Below are 14,041 nucleotides of genomic sequence, written 5' to 3' on the forward strand. Positions count from 1 at the left end.
GAGGGGGAGCTGGGTGACCAGTAAGTTGGTGGGGAGGGGGTCAAGGCAGCAGGTAGTGGGTTTCATGAAGGTGATGGTGCATGAGAGGGAGGAGGGAGAGATGGGGAGGAAGGAATGTAGGATGGGGGTGGTGGTAGGAGTAGATGATGGGGAGGGTGAGAGGGACAGAGAGGGAGTGGTGGTGGGTGACAAGATGCAGGTGGATGAGGCTGCCTGGCAGATGTTAAGTATTTTAGATGAAAAAAAGCCCATGACCTCCTCACACTTGGCATTTGATACGAAGATTGAGGAGGCCTGAGGGGAGCACGGAGGAGGTAGTGGGTGGTGGGGAAAAGGATTTTTGGGTTGTGTTTAGCCTCCAAGATGATGTTGGAGTAGAAGGCTGAATAAATAATAAGAAAATTAGGATTTTGATAATAGGATCCCAGGACCAGTTGCATTATTGACCATCTCTGAACAAAAAGTACAGTTCTGAAGATACATAGCTGTAAATTCTCTCTGTTTTTCTAATTTATATTGGCTGGTGCATACTGGTAGCAGTATTCTCACTTACATTCAGATCAATCTGTGCTCCTGCTGGAGTACATATGAGCAGATATAACTCCAACATTGACCAAAGCACACAGTACTTTATAGATATTCATGTCCTTTGCCATGATAGTCTGAAATCGCTGTAATCACGAGCAATGCTTTATTGATCACCGCTGCAGAATCATTCCTCTATCACCCAAGTGGCCATGCTTTGAGAATCGTGTTAATAAACGCTTTAATTGCTGTGAATCACTGGCACCCTTCCTTAAGGGGATAGTATTTCTCATCTCAAGGCCGTATTTCAAGTGAGAAATTACAGTTACCGCCCAGCCTGCATGGAGTGGAAAACAGCAGCATTGACAGCTTTGTGTCAGAAGGTTGTGGGTTCAAGCCACATATTCAGGACTTTAGACTCACGTGGGTCTAGGCTGATAATGCAGTGCTGGGCAGAGCGTTGCATCGTCAGTGATGCCGTCCTTCAGATGAGATGTTAAACCCAGGTCCCGTCCGTCTGTTCAGGTGGGCGTTAAAGATCCTGTGGCACTATGCAAAAAGAGAAGGAAGTTTCTCTCTCCCAGTGTCCTGGCCAACAATCACCCAATTAAAATCCCTTCATGGCTGTTTGTGGGATATTGTTATGTGTCAGCACATAGTCACTCCACTTGACTGTATAACCTGTGAAGTGTTTTGAGACGTCCTCTTGGCATGAAAGATGCTGTATCAAATGTAAGGATTATTATTGTTGAGCATTTGGGAATCTCAATCTTTAGCTATTCCTCTCCATTATCTCCAATTATCTCCAACTGTAGGGGGTGAGGGATGGGAGTGGTGGGGATGGGGATATCACAGTTGACTATCTGAGTAAATATCTTGATAATGTCAGCTTTTGATGAGATTTTTCCCGTGGTAATCTGATTATCACGTGACACCCGCCAGAATTTCAGCCCACGGTTATTCATCTGGCTCACTTTCGAAGGCATTAATGGACTCAGGAAAATCACTGCATATGTTAATAATAATAATAATAATAATGATCTTTACATTTGATATAGGGTCTTATCACATCGTTGAGATGTCTCAAAGCGCTTTGCTGAGAGACTGCTCCATGTGTCCCGGAAAACAAAATGCTGCTCATGATCTCTAATCTCACCAGAGGCTTGCTAATTTAAGGGGGGAAAAGTCTCCTCTAATTCTGGTTCAAGACTTGATATGTGAATGCCAAAAACCAATAGAGGAGCTGTCCCACATCTATCCCATTCAAGACGCTCAGCATAATTTCAATACCGGTAACTTAACTAACAAACGCAGAAGTAAACTGACCAAGTAGAGGTCTGAGGAACATTTAATAGTAATAATAATCCTTGCATTTGATATAACGCTTTTCACATCTTCTAGACGTCTCAAAGCGCTTCACAGAATATACTGTAAAGTGAATTGACTATATTTGTGGACAAAACGCGGTAGCCAATTGCGCACAGCAGTGTCCCACAAACAGTCGTGAATTAAAGTGAGCAATTTTATCATTATTGTTTTTTTCTTGAGGGATTATTATCAGACATGTGGAGTAAGGAAACTTGCCCGAGGTTTCGCCCTGCTGGGAATCAAGTCCAGATCTCTTGCTTGCGAGGCGAGTGCTTTAACCACTGATTCAACATGCTATCGATATCCTGGTTACATTTATTCAGGTATTTGTTGAAATCCCTCAAAGTAGTCACCGAGCTATTTTCCCTTGGAGTGACAAGGTATCAGGAGTTCACTGTGTATGAATTATGAATAAGTGAATAATCTTACACAATAATAATAATCTTACATTTCACAGTAAGAGGAATGCAAATGAAAATCGCTGTCTGTCTCTTGTGAACACAGAGCGCACTTATCCAGGTGAGAAAAATGTGAAGATGGCACCATCTAGTGCCGAACAAATGCCAATTTTTTGGTTAGCCAGGCGTCTGACACATGCGGAAACCCACAGCCTTGCAATGCTCCAAAGTGCCCTGAAAAATCAAAGAGGGCTCGGGCCTGCTCATTTCAAGACTAACATAATAATAATAATTATAATAACAATAATAATAATAACCCTTAACCTTTCACATTGGGAGGACGCTTCAATGCAAAGTGCAGTGGCCGTATATTTTTATAAGCGGAAGCAGCAACCCATTTGCTCACAGCAGTGTCCCACATACAGACAGCCATGATGTGAACGGACTTTTTTTTATTTGCATCGGTGTGGTGTGAACAGTAGTGGGGACAGAATCCATATTAGTTTTTAAGAGGGAATTAAATAGCCGCTACAGCCATGTTCAGTTGTGCTGAAGCAGCGGCAGCGTACAGCAAGCCAGCCGATTGCTCAGATGTTCCTTAGTTGCATGCCTTCAAGGTCCTACAGTTATGTTAACTGAAGGCACTGGTGACCATTGTTGACACTGGTTTGTGTATCTTCCTTGGACCCACAGCCACACCTCAGTCACAGAGGAGAAACTCCACCGAAGATGCCAAGGTACCATCTGCCTTTCCTAGCGGACGTTAAAGATTCCCCTGACATTTGTGGAGTCCTGAAGCAAAGTGGTTAGAGCATTCGCTTTGCAAGCGAGAGACCTGAGTTCAATTCCAGGCAGGGCGAAACCTTGGGCAAGTTTCCTTACTCCACACGCCTAATAATAATCCCTCCAAAACCAAAAACAATAATAAATTGGTCATTTTCAATCTACGACTGTTTGTGGGACACTGCTGTGTGCAATTGGCTGCCGCGTTTCACCCACAAATGTACAGTCAATTCACTTTATAGTGTGTTCTGTGAAGCGCTTTGGGACATCCTCCCGACGTGAAAAACGCTATATCAAATGCAAGGATTATTATTATTATTATTATTTGAAAAGAGGAGGGTGTTTCTCTCTCCCAGTGCCCTCGCCAACAATCCCCCAAATAGAATTGGTCATTCACTGCATGGCTTTTTGTGGGACATTGCTGTGCACAAATCGGCTGCCTCATTCACCTAGAAATAGTTTCCTCTAATTCTGCACCTAATCCTCTAATTCCTCTAATTTCAGCACTTGGATAGTATGCCCGATGTGAAAGGCACCTTACACATGTAATTTTGTTGTTGTTGTTGTTGAAATATACTTTATAGTGTGTCCCGTGAAACATTTTGAGGTGTCTTGACGATGTAATGGGACACTGCTGTGTGCAATTGGCTGCCACGTTTCGCCCACAAAATATGCAGTCAATTCACTTCACAGTATATTCTGTGAAGCGCTTTGAGACACCTCAAAAACGTGATAAGGCGCTATAACAAATGCAAGGATTATTTTTATTATTATTTTAATGTGGTGTCTGGGTTTTGAGAGAGAACAGTTATTGAAGATCTCATTACTTTAAGACCTGCTTCATGTTTGCCAAAAGAAGGAGAAGCGGATGGAAAGCCCTGTTTTTATTATACGAGTGCATATCTTTTGCTGTCGTTGTATTATCTAGAGGTGGGTGACTGGCACTTCAAGATGATGGATACTGTGCAGCTTCTTTCAGATCACATTTCAGGGGTAAAGAATTGGATCTGCAGAATTGGGAATACAAAGTTGCCCGAGAGGTGATACATCTCTATGGTGATTCATTTCACTTAAGTCTTCTTCCTTCCCACTGCATGCTTAGGCTCACATTTGACATTGCATCCCCACTGAAAGCCATCTCTACGTTATCCTCAGGCTGCGTGTCATCATTAGTATGATTAATAATAATAATTATTAGTGTTGCAAAAGTTGCCATAAGAATGTACAGGCTCCAAAAAGACCAGTCCTGAAATAATTTCTCTCCAATGTGAAATCAATTCGGAATTTCATCCCTGTCCTTTGAAGACTTGAGCAGGGATTGGAACAATGACCACAATTTGGTAGCATCAATCGGGAAAGTCACAAGGATAATAGGTGTGGGTAATACAATAGGTATTTTATACAGTTGGATGCTCTTTTGGCAACAGAGTTCAATTTATCCAGTTGGAAGAAAGTAGAGAGCGAGAGAACTTATTCTTTCCCTACAATTCACATTGATGTGCTTTATGCTGAGTTGGTGTTCTGTCTCAGCAGAGACAAGGCTCAGGATGAACAGTGTTGGATGCAGGTTGGCTGAGAGCAGCTAACTCAGCACAAACTGCAGCTTGAACTGGGTCTTTAGGACCTAGCATTGCACTCAGACCATCTGCACACTTGGCTGGACTGGTGTTTTCTTGTGGGAAATTGCAGCAACACCTTAATGACGTGTGAAAACGCATTTGGCATTTTCTTTGTTGCTCTGGGAAGGGAAAAGCACCAGAAGACTTGTGCATCATTGGGGTTGAGATGATGACGTGTGTAAAGCAACGCAATTAATTATTTCAATGTTTGTAAGGTTCAACCCAGCACTTTTTCAGGAAACATGAAACTCTCCCGAGCTTTTACACCTCTTAGATTCATAGAATGTTACGGCACAGAAGGAGGCCTTTCGGCCCATCGAGTCTGTGCCGGCTCTTTGACAGAGCAAGTCACTTTCACTAATCCCAATCACCAGCTTTCTCCCCATAACCCTGCAAACCCGTCTTCCCCAGATACCTATCCAGTTCTCTCTTAAAAGCTGCTATCGAATCGGACTTCACTGCCCTTTCGGGCAGATCATTCCAAATTCGAACAACTCGCTGAGTGAAAACATTTCTTCTAACCTCCCCTCTGCTTCTTTTGGTAGATATCTTAAGACTGTGACCACGAGTCACAGACACACCTACCAGCGGAAACAGCTTTTCCTTATCGAGCCTGTCGAAACCTTTCATGATCTTGAAGACCTCATCAGGTCCCTGCGTAACCTTCTCTGCTCTAATGGGAAAAGTCCTAACTTCTCCAGCCTGTCCTCATAGCTAAGGTTCCCCATTCCTGGTATCATTCTCGTGAATCTCCTCTGCACCCTTTCCAGTGCCTTAATATCCTTCCTGAAGTAAGGTGCCCAGAACTGGACGCAGTACTCCAGCTGAGGCCTAACCAGTGTTTTGTATAGATTAACCATAACCTCCCTACTCTTATACTCTATGCCCCTACTAATAAAGCTCAGTACACCAAATGCCTTTTTTACTGCCTTATCTACCTGCCCCGCTACCTTTAATGATTCGCTTACTTGAACACCCAGATCTCTCTGTACGTTCACCCCCTTAAGATTGAGCTACCAAGTCTATATTGCCTCCTATCATTTTTCCTACCTAAGTGTATCACCTCACACTTATCCACATTGAAATCCATCTGCCACATGTCAGCCCATTCCACCATTCTGTGTATGTCTGCGTGCAGTTGGTTACAGTCCTCCTCACTATTTACTATCCTACCTAACTTTGTATCATCTGCAAACTTGGAAATAGTACTCTCTATTCCCAAGTCCAGATCATTAATATATATTAGAAAGAGCAGTGGTCCCAATACCGATCCCTGGGGGACACCGCTGCATAACTCCTTCCATTGTGAGAAACACCCATTAACCACCACCCTCTGCTTTCTGTCACTCAGCCAATTCGTAATCCAAACTGCTACTATCCCCTTAATACCGTGGGCCTCTAATTTTTTTATTAATCTCTTATGCGGTACTGTGTCAAAAGCCTTTTTGAAATCCATGTAAATAACGTCCACCGCATTTCCCTCATCAACCCTCGCAGTCACCTCTTCAAAAAATTCTTTTAGATTTGTTAGGCAAGATTTGTCTTTAGCAAATCCATGTTGGCTGTCTCTAATTACCTCATGTTCCTCTAAGCAGAGATGTATTCTGTCCCGGATTATGGTCTCCAGTAGTTTTCCTATTACCGAAGTTAGGCTGACTGGCCTGTAATTTCCGGGTTTGTCTTTCATTTCCGGGTTTGTCTTCATTAAGGAATACATCTCAATACGTACCTCTTTGATCGTGCTTTCGGCCGTCTTTCCCATTCCTCCACTGCAGCCTCCCCATCCCACCCAGTCTCCATGCAGGACTCGGGTACACACCCAGCAATATCAAGCATGTGAGACAACCTCAGGATGTGAAAGGAATTGTATAAACGCAAATTGTATTGTATTGTTTATATAACAGCTTTCACGTAGGATAGTGCCTTGGAGGACTGTACAATCGTGGGGTTGGACTCTGATCAGGAGGGCAGAGGAGGTGACTGTAGATGCAGTCAAACAGGTTGGTCTTAAAGTGGGATTTATAGAGCAATGGCAAAGGTGCAGGATATTTTCGCTTTGAACAGGAGGATAGGAGCTTAGATTTTTTACATCTCATCTGAACGATGGCATCTCCAACAAAGCAGCACTCTCTCCACCATACTCACACACACAGTGTCAGCCAAGACTATGCAAACTCAAAGTCCTGAAGTGGGGCTTGAACCTGCAATCTTCTGACCTGGGACCAAGAGTGCCACAAACTGGACCAGGCTGATACCCAGAGAATTAGAGAAATATACTCCAACAATCTATCTCTGGGATTTCCATGTGTAGGTGGGATGCACAAAATTCTCAGTTTGGTTTGCATTCTCTTAAGCATGTCTGCATGTGTCAGACACCCGGCTGACCAAACAAAAATTCATAAACTTGTGAAAAAAGGAAAATATTAAAGGATGTGACAAGGAAGATCAGGCCCAAATTTGGTATTGCAGAAAAACAAAAATCCTAGCATAGCTCAGAATTATAGCTTATGGATTTCTGTAGCTTAGTGGTTAGAGCACTCGCCTTGCAAGCGAGAGGACCTGGGTTCGATTCCCAGCAGGGTGAAACATTGGGCAAGTTTCCTTCCTCAACATGCCTCTGTTTACCTAGCAGGAAGCAGGAGAACCAGGAACCAATTGGCGGATTGTTTTTCCGCGAATAATTATGTGGTCATTAAATGTGATCTTAAAAAAAATGTGGTCGCTCAATCTACGACTGATTGTGGGACACTACTGTGTGCAATTGGCTGCTGCGTTTTGGCCACAAATATACAGTCAATTCACTTTACAGTATATTCTGTGAAGCGCTTTGGGATGTCCTCCCGACGTGAAAAGCGCTATATCAAATGCAAGGATTATTATTATTATTACTGCGTATGGCAACTCTTTCCCTTTTAATGCTCTTGAATTTCAAAACTACCTCTTTTGAAATATCTCAGTCCGATATTTTGCAATTGCCCCCTGGGATCTAATTAGATTATGAGACACAGTCAATACTCAAGGAAGCTATTGATACGAATACATTTGTGCAATATAATCCATTTAGTCAAGACGCATGTCTAAACCAGTACAGGACTTGCAATTTGCTCTCAAACATTCAGTTGGATTAAGGTAACAGAATAGATAAGGATTTTATAGAGTACTCAAATTAGATACCTTATGGTGTTTTTGAGAATAGCCATTGAAGATAATTAAGGGAACGCTCTTATTTTTTCCCAGCGAAGAACAAGTACTGTATGTGTTGTCAGAATTGCTATAATTAATCCTTTCGCAGCGATATGACCATTTGAATCTTTTTGCAAATTAGACCGAACATGAAACACTGTACACTTCAAACTGAACAGTGCTGACAGAACGCCTGGATCTGATCAAATGAAGATGGCAGGTTAATTACTTTAATTCTGTGTGTTTCAGTGTTTTTGTGTGTGGTTGACTGAAATGTCAAGTCTCATTACTTCCCCTGCATTAGCTGCTTTAATGGCAATAGAAATTCAATAATAATACAATTAAACCTGTGAGATGGACAAACAGACGGACGAATGGACACACAGCTACACAGGCAGGCACATGGAAAGACCACAAATAATATGCGCTCACAGGGTTTATAGCTAATGTGGTGAACATTATCAGGATTCAGGGAACTCTGTACTAACACAGCAGAGATATTTTGAAAAGCGCAGTGTCAAATGGTGAATTTATTTATCACACCTGCAGAAAACCACAAAAGAACATTTTCACATTGCTATTTCATGATTGCTCAGATAACATTCGTGCATTCATATCAATATTTTTATGTGGGGCAAGTTGAACAATGATAACAATCCTTTCATTTGATACAGGGCCCTTTTGTGTTGGGGATGGGGGTGGGAAGACGCCTTAAAGCCCTTCATAGGATTTGACTGTACATTGCAGTCACTGTGTATTCTATGGGCAAATTCGGCAGCAAATTCTTGCACACCAATGTTTCGCAAACGGCCCTAAAGTGAATGATCAATTTATCCAGCACACAGGCAGTCGACAACTGCATAATGTGTTTGAACATAAACACCGGCACAGACTGGATGGGCTGAATGGCTTGTTTCATAGAATCATAGAATCTTACAGCACAGAAGGAGGCCATTCGGCCCATTGCGCCTAAGAATTTTCTAGGTGAAAAAAGACCAAGATCCATCCAGTTTGCATTTCAACAACAACAACACCAACTTGGATTTATATAGCGCCCTCCACGCCGGATGGCATCTTAGAGCGCTTCACAGTAACGGAGCCCAGGGCCGAGCCAGGGGGAGGAGGAGGAAAGTGACCAAAGGTACAGTCGAAAAGAAAAGTCTTCAGCAGAGATCTGAAAGTAGGAAGAGAGGGAGCGAGGCAAAGGATGTGAGTAAGGAAGTTCCAGAGCCTCGGGGAATAGTGGCTGAAGGCACAGCCACCGAGCGTGGAGCGGAGGACTCGGGGAATAAGGAACAAATTTCACCATCCTGGCATCCAAGTTGACATGTTGTGTCCCAAACTATAGATTGTATCCCAAGATACTATTTCCTAACGGAAATCTATCTTATATGTTCTTGAAAGAATTGACACTTTCTGCTTCCACCATCTCCCTAGGGAGTCTGTTCCATACGTTTACTCCTCTGTTTGACTCTGTGTAGGAGAATGTGGCTTCAATTCAGAGATGTTCCTTAGCTCGGCAATGCATTTGCTTGACCTAGAAGTGACCAGGCATAGGACACGTCTCACTCAGTTAGCTCCCTCCCAGCTGGAGCCTGCTTGTTTGAGAATAATCTCCCTTCATATTCCTATATCTAAAATAATAGGGTGTGAGAAACAAATTCAGTTACTTTATATCACCTTGAGACACACTTTGCGGGCGGTGGCGGTGGGCGGATTTTGTGTTCCCTTGCGGCTGTGTGTGTCAAAGGCTAGCAGCATCTAATATAAAAGATGAATTGAAGCCTATCATTGCGGTGCCGAGATGAAAAACTGACAGATCATAACAAAAAGAAAAATAGTTTCCATTTCTAGCTACTGTAAGTAAAAAAGTGACACCAGGGAGCTCCTGCACTGAAAAATGAGCACGATAAGCTGAGGCAACGGAGAGAAAGGGACTTTAGAGAGGTGACTGCGTGAATAATCAATTTGCATTCCACTGTAACTGCGCTGATTATTATACTTGCAAATGCAGGAAAAAAAAATCAAAAGAAAATCAAAAATGCAAGGATTTTTATCAAATGACCAATTTGTGACTCTCCTCCTGGGGGTAGGAGGGAGGTGAGCTCTTGGAGCTAAACTGGCTCCAACGTAATGGGCTTGGCAATAGAACTTAAGAATCAGATAAACCCTCTGTTGTGGTCTTGGGAGTCTGGTTCCTGACCCAACCCGGTCCGCGGTTTTCCAGATCAATGCTCACAACAGACTAGCCAGCCTGACTGGTTGATAGCACTTGGTGAGGTAGATTTAGGGACAGAGATTCTTCCCACTCAGTTCCTAATTGTCTAGTCTCTAAGTCCCGAATATTACAGCATAGAGGGAGGCCATTCGGCTCATCGTGCCTGTGCCGGCTCTTTAGAAGAGCTACCCAATCCCCATACCCCTTCAATTCTTTTCATTTTCAAGTACCTATCTAATTACCTTTTGAAAGTTGTGGATTAAATTCCTATCTCGGGACTTTGAGCTCACATAGTCTGAGCTGACTTTCCAATGCAGAGCCTTTAGAGGTGTTACATTGTTGGAGGTGCCGTCCTTCAGATTAGACATTAAACCGAAGTCCCGTCTGCCTGTTCAGGTGAAAATTATAGATCCCATGACACGAATGGTAAAGAGAAGGTAGGTTCTCCTCATGTCCTGGCCAACAAGCCCCCAAATAAAATTGGTCATTCACTTCACGGCGAATTGTCACTGTTCTTGTCACTGATTTCCTGCCAAGTTCTTTGAAATATTTCAACCTCTCAGGTGGAACATCAAATGCAAGAAATGCTGTAAATATTTTTCTTATAATATTGTATTACATTATTCAAATGATCACCCCATGCCTGTTCAGGTGGATGTTAAAGATCCCATGGCGTTATTCGAACAGATTTCACCTGGTGTCCTGCCCAACAAAAAACAAATAAATTTGGTCACTCACTCCATGGCTGTTTGTGGGACATTGCTGCGCACAACCGGCTGCTGCGTTTCACCCACAATGTATGCAGTCAATTCACTTTACTGTATATCTGCGAAGCACTTTGAGACATCTCAATGACATGATAAGGCACGATATAGAAGAATAAAATCCTACAGCACAGAAGGAGGCCATTCGTTCCATCGTGCCTGTGCCAGCACTTTGAAAGAGCTATCCAATTAGTCCCACTTCCCTGCTCTTTCCCCATAACCTTGCAATTATTTTCTTTTCAAATACAAGGATTATTATTATCATTATGCTCACTGTTATCGATTCAGGAGGCCATTCAATTTTTGCAACTATTTTGGCTGTGTTACTCTCCCAATTTTGTTTGATGTGTTAATTATGAAAAATTACCGTGCAACTTTGCTGAAATTCCCTTTTGGGTCGCAGCTGGCTCGTGGGTGTTTCATTTGCCGAATGTCAGGCAGATCTGAACTGTTCCAGTTTGAGACTAAGTGGAAGAGAGAAGATCACTTGGACACAGCCCACGTCATCTGGGGGAGTGTTATTAAATGAACTAAATATAGGTTTGTAAATAAGGACTAAATTAGCCCTTCTCGATCTGTATTAAAAGAAGTTTGAAAGTTTACAGAACAATAGATAAAAAGTAATCTTTGCGTTTGATACAGCACCTTTCACGTTGAAGTTTCAAAGTGCTTCACAGGATCCACTGTAAAGTGAAGTGGCTGCAATTTCAGCCACCACGCCACAAAACTCTGCAACACTTTCCCTCAATTCCTCCGCCATGAACCGTCTTTCTCCAACTTCAGGTCATGCCTGAAGATCTTCCTCTTTGACCGTGCTTATGATCACCTCTCCCCTCCCTCAGACTCAGTGTCATGTTCCGCCACTGTCAAGCATTCTGGGACACTATCCTGCGTGAGGGTTGCTATATAGATGCAAGTTGTTGTTGTGGTGGTGACTAAGTATTTGTCAACGTTTCATCACAGAAAATTGTAGAGACAAAATACACTATTAGTATGTAATAGCATAATATGCAATCCACCTCAAAGCGCTTCAGGGTAACAAATATTTTGTGCAGTGGCTGTGTATTTTGTAAGTAAACACGGCAGCCAATTTGCACACATTGAAATCAATTTGTCTGGAGGACTGTTGGCCAGGCCATTGGGAGAAACTCCCTTCTCTTTTCGAGTAATGCCACTGGTTCTTTATAATTCACTTGAATGGGTAAACAGGACCTCAGTTTAATGCCTCATCTGAAGGACGGCACCTTAGATATTGGATTCCCCTCCCCCAGCACTGTACTGGAGTTTCAGCCTAGACACCAATACAAACACTGCTCAGTGTTGATGCTTTAACACCAATAATTTGCATTTACATGGTGCCTGTCACCTAAAAGATGCATCTCAAAATTCTTCACGAAGTATTAATTAAAAATTAAGTGAATGTTGTAGCGGAGGTAAACACGACAGTTAATTTCCACCAGCAATGACCTGCAAATAATACTGACATGAGTAGATAATTAATTGGAATTTGGTGTAAGTTTATACAATATAATTTGCATTTATATACAGCATTTCCACATCCAGAGGACATCATTTGTGGAGTCCTGTAGCTCAGTGGTTAGAGCACTCGCTTTGCAAGCAAGAGACCTGAGTTCAATTCCAGGCAGGGCGAAACCTTGGGCAAGTTTCCTTACTCCACACAGAGCCTAATAATAATCCCTCCAAAAAACAAAACAATAATAAATCGGTCATTTTCAATCTACGACTGTTTGTGGGACATTGCTGTGTGCAATTGGCTGCCGCGTTCGCCCACAAATATACAGTCAATTCACTTTACAGTGTGTTCTGTGAAGCGCTTTGGGACGTCCTCCCGACGTGAAAAGCGCTATATCAAATGCAAGGATTATTATTATTATTATTATTATCACAAATAGCTTCACACTGGGCACCTGAGCTGGGGGTGGGAGCTAAAGGGAGTGGAGGGGAGAAAGTTGACCAAAAGCGTGGTCAAAGAGGTACATCTTGAGACAGGCTTTGTTGAATGAGGGGAGGAGAGAATATAAAGTGAACAGATAACCAGAAGAAAAAAACTCATCATTTTTCTTAATGCTGTCGGGGGTGGGGAGTGGGGAGGGATCTAACATCCAAGGCAGATGGAGCTTAAATAACAATAATATTCCTTGGATTTGATACAGCATCTTTCATGTCAGGAAGACAAAGTGCTTCACTGGATTTATGTAAAGTATAGTGATTGTGTAATTTGTGGCAAAAATTATACTATTACTGCTATTACTTCATGAATGCAGCAACCAATTTGCACACAGCAATGTCCCGCAAACAGCCATGAAACAAGTGAACAATTTGATCTGTGGGATTGTTGGCAAGAATATACCTGGATTAATTCTCTTCCCTTCTCTTTTCGAATAGTGCCAATGGGATCTTTAGCGTCCCCCTTAAAAAAGCCAGCACAGACATGATGAGCCGAATGGCATTCTGTGCTGTAAATGTCTATAGTTCTATAGTTCCAGGGGAAGCCATTTGACCTATTGTGCCTGTGATGGCTGTCTGAACATGATTTCTACTTAGTCTTATTCTCCTGCCTTTCCCACATGGACTCTTATGTTTCTCCTTTTCAGATATCTATCTTACATAGAGTGAAATAACATAAAACAAGCCATTAGAACAAACCCGTCCATGATCCCCACCCCATCTGTTCCCTTCTCCTACACCCCACTATTCCCCGCTAACTCCCTCCTATTTTAATATAATGTTGCCACAATTTGATGCTGTGATGGGGAGACGGTAGGGAGGGTGTTTTGGAAGGATGAAATTGGATGGGTTGAAGGGCCTTCTATGTTCAGATCAATCTTTTGATCTCGTGAACGACAGTTCCAGGTGGGGCATTTTACGTCCTTACCAACTCTGTGTGTTAAACAAAAGATCCCACTAACCTCTTTAACTTCTGAGCCTCAATGATATTTTACTCCTTCTTGTGTCTCCAGTTGCTTTGTCTTTCTCCAACCTTTTCATGAGCCCTGCTTCCAAATGTAATCAAGTATAACCTTTCCCTATCTGCTCATTTCTCTACTGAGTGTTTTCCTTTCCGTGCTCTATTCGACTACATCTGCCCTTTCAGCCCGGCATTTTAGTCCTGTTGAAAGGTCATACCCAAAGCGTCAGTCTACCTTTCTCTTTCGGATACTC

The sequence above is a fragment of the Callorhinchus milii genome, unplaced genomic scaffold (genome assembly GCF_018977255.1).
Source record: "Callorhinchus milii isolate IMCB2004 unplaced genomic scaffold, IMCB_Cmil_1.0 Scaffold1, whole genome shotgun sequence".
In the NCBI taxonomy this organism is placed as follows: Eukaryota; Metazoa; Chordata; class Chondrichthyes; order Chimaeriformes; family Callorhinchidae; genus Callorhinchus; species Callorhinchus milii.